Below are 3,793 nucleotides of genomic sequence, written 5' to 3' on the forward strand. Positions count from 1 at the left end.
AAGCCACACAAAAGTCCATGAGCAAATACAAAGCCAGACTGCTGGCTTGTATTTGTGTTTTCGTCTGCTTGTGGTGTCAATTTCCTTTTCTTCATTTAGTCTTTGTTACTGTTAACCCCATGTTTTTATCACAAACTTTAAGGTCATTTTAAAGGCAGAAACAGGATAGCTCACACTGGAGGCACCTGCCCAGTAGTTGCCCCCCAGGAAGTTGGGTCCCTCATGTTTGCCCTGCTAACCTCTAGCTTATCCAGAAGGCTCTGTCCTGCTAAGGAGCTGATTTAGATTCCAGACTCATTTAAGGCTGAGTTGTTTCTCTGCCCCTAGGGCACATTTATGGGGGCAGAGAAATGTGCCCTGTTAGAACAAAGAGTTAAATCTGTGACCCACACCCTGCCCTGTGAAGCAGTTCCTGGGTTCTGGATGGAAACAGGTTGAGAGATTTGAGCCTTATAACATCATCCAGGAACTTGTTTTAAGGCAGAGGGCTGCCAGTTTAAACTAACCCCAGGCCTAGGCCATGTGTAAATTACCGGCCGAATTTGCAGCAAGAAGTGGCAATGCAAGTTAGACCTACACAACTCCCTGATGTTCAGGGTCCCTGTGCAGTGGGGATTGTAAAGATGGAGACTCCCAGGGGGCAAGTGACTTTTAATCCAGTTCAGATATTGAGCACCTCTGTGAAAGGCTTGGGATAGTAGCTGTTTGCTAACAATTTCAGCCAAAAATACTGCTGTTGACTGGGTGTGGCATCAGTGGCTCCTTCAGGCTTTCACTTTATGAGCAGTGAACAGCTCTTTGTGAGAGGCACCCAGATCAAGTAGCAACCAACACAATCAATGGGGAGAGAAACTAAGCACCCAAAACAGTACAGAACTAAACTGTGACATGAGGAAAATAGAGCAGTGGTAAGGTGGAGTTGCTATTCTGGGGATGAGGCTCTTTGCTGGGGTGATATTCAAGCTGAGATCTGAAATGAGAAAAGGGGCTGGCAGAGCACAGCAGGAGAGCAAGGGGAAAGTATTACAGGTAGAGGGAACTACAGGCACTGAGGCAATGGGAAGGAGCTTGGTGTGTTTGAAGAACTAAAACTGGCCTGTGTGAGTGGCGAGCAGGGCACACTGGGGAGCACAGTGAGGCATAAGAGCTAGAGCAGGTAGATAGGGCCGTACAATGTCTTAAGCCTTGGTAAAGGGTTTGTGTTTTCTTCTCAATAAAACATGTTCTTTGAAGGGTTCTTAGCAAGGGAATTCCATGATTGGATTTGTCTTTAAGACACATGGGTTGGCTCGGCGCCTATAGCTCAACAGGCTAAGGCGCCAGCCACGTACACCTAAGGTGGCAGGTTCGAATCCCCAGCCCGGACCCGCCAAACAACAATGACGGCTGCAACAAAAAAATTGCCAGGCGCTGTGGCGGGCGCCTGTGGTCCCAGCTACTTGGGAGGCTGAGGCAGGAGACTCGCTTGAGCCCAGGAGTTGGAGGTTGCTGTGAGCTGTGATGCCACGGCACTCTACCCAGGGGGACAGCTTGAGGCTCTGTCTCAAAAAAAAAAAAAAAAAATCAAATATAGAATGAAGAAATATGATTAAAAGGCTCAGCACCTGTGGCTCAAGTGGCTAAGGCACCAGCCACATACACCTAAGGTGGCAGGTTCGAATCCAGCCCGAGCCTCTGCCAAACAACAATGATGGTTGCAACCAAAAAATGGCCAAGCGAGGGGGCGGGCGCCTGTAGTCCCAGCTACTTGGGAGGCGGAGGAGGCAGGAGACTCGCTTGAGCCCAGGAGTTGGAGGTTGCTGTGAGCGTGATGCCATGGCACTCTACCTAGGGGGATAGCTTGAGGCTCCGTCTCAAAAAAAAAAAAAAAGAAATATGAATTAAGAACTATACATGCAGTGCTCACTTTGGCAGCACATATACTAAAATTGGAACAATACAGAGAAGATTAGCATGGCCCCTGCGCAAGGCTGACACGCAAATTCGTGAAGCGTTCCATATAAGAAAAAAAAGGCTCAGCACCTGTGGCTCAAGTGGCTAAGGCACCAGCCACATACACCTAAGGTGGCAGGTTCGAATCCAGCCCGAGCCTGCCAAAAACAACAATGACAGCTGCACCCAAAAAAAAAAAAATAGCCAGGCATTGTGGCAGGCGCCTGTGGTCCCAGCTACTTGGGAGGCTGAGGCAAGAGGCTCACTTGAGCCCAGGAGTTGGAAGTTGCTATGAGCTGTGATGCTGCAGCACTCTACCCAGGGGGACAGCTTGAGGCTCTGTCTCAAAAAAAAAGAACTATACATGCAGGACACAATGGCTCACCCTTATAATCCTAACACTTTGGAAAGTCAAAGAATGAGGATCCTTGAGGCCAGGATTTGAGACCAGCCTGAGGAACATAATGAGACTCCATCTCTACCCAAAATAGAAAAATTAGCCAGGCATGGTAGCTTCAGTTACTTGGGAGGCTGAGGCAGGAGGAATGCTTGAACCCAGGAGTTTAAGTTTATAATGAACTATGACACCATTGCACTGTGGCCCAGGCAACACAGCAAGACCCTGTCTCAGAAAAAAACAAAAGACAAAAAATAAACGGGTGGCACCTGTGGCTCAGTGAGTAGGGTGCTGGCCCCATATACCAAGGGTGGCGAATTCGAACCCAGCCCCAGCCAAACTGCAACAACAACAACAAAATAGCTGGGCGTTGTGGTGGGTGCCGATAGTCCCAGTTACTTGGGAGGCAAGAGAATCGCCTACCAGGGGTCCTCAAACTTTTTAAACAGGGGGCCAGTTCACTGTCCCTCAGACCATTGGAGAGCCAGACTGCAGGCCCTGGGACAAGTCAGCTGCTAAGCAGGACAGGCAGCAGCAGCAAAAACACCCAGCAGGCTGGATAAATGTCCTAGGCGGGCCGCAGTTTGAGGACGCCTGGAAGCCCAAGAGCTGGAGGTTGCTGTAAGCTGTGACACCACAGCACTCTACCGAGGACAACAAAGTGAGACTCTGTCTCTAAAAAAAAAAGAAAGAAAAAATAATAACCCCACACCTAGAGACATGTGAGCTAGCAGTGGCTGGTCTGTAATACTAAACACCAAAAGATGTAAGTAGTAGTAAACCTTGCTATATAAACTCACTGCTAGACATGCCTACCTACTCCAGGCAGAAGCCCGAAGTGGAATGGTTCTATTTTCTCACCCATAAGCTTCTATGCAGAATGTAACAGTTTGAAGAAAAAAGGGATAAGCAGAGACCAAGGGAAATTATTACTTAATTTGAGCAGCTCTCACATTAAGTGAGAAACATCCCTATTAGCCTGTAACACATACAGCAAGCATTGTTACCTGCTAACTACTGGATTAATACATTAATCCAAAGGCATTTATTTCAACAGGAAATTATCTTTTTATATAGATTCCCTCTGCTGTGGTAGTTGTTGTAACAGGACTTTACATACTTGCTTTGCTTTGAGGGCTGGATGAAAGATTATGTCAGCTTCATGTGAGCATGTCGAAATAAGATTATCTTTCCAAAGCACAGTCAGCTTCAAGGATTTCCTTACACAAACTCCTTTTAGAATATTCTTTTGCAAAAATGATTAGAAATATATATAATTTTCATGTAGTTTGGGGCAAGCAATGTTCTTCACTTTCTTCACATTATAAACTAATTCCAAGATTGATACTTTTCATTGTTTGAAATAAATGTTCTGGAACTATGTCTAATTTACAGATATTTTATTTGCTTGCTAATGTGGAAATTCATATCACTCAAAAATTCTTTTTTTTTTTTTTTTTTTTT

At 46.0% G+C, this 3,793-nt stretch overlaps 1 non-coding gene across 1 annotated transcript; it reads left to right on the forward strand.

Annotated features, from left to right (window-relative positions):
- Window positions 1-1,898: 1,898 nt before the first annotated feature.
- LOC111724247 lies at window positions 1,899-2,005 on the forward strand. Its single transcript, XR_002772577.1, has one exon. It is a non-coding gene; the product is annotated as a U6 spliceosomal RNA (small nuclear RNA).
- Window positions 2,006-3,793: the final 1,788 nt, after the last annotated feature.

Source organism: Otolemur garnettii, unplaced genomic scaffold, assembly GCF_000181295.1.
Source record: "Otolemur garnettii isolate 467f Iridium unplaced genomic scaffold, OtoGar3 scaffold00020, whole genome shotgun sequence".
NCBI classification, from domain to species: Eukaryota; Metazoa; Chordata; class Mammalia; order Primates; family Galagidae; genus Otolemur; species Otolemur garnettii.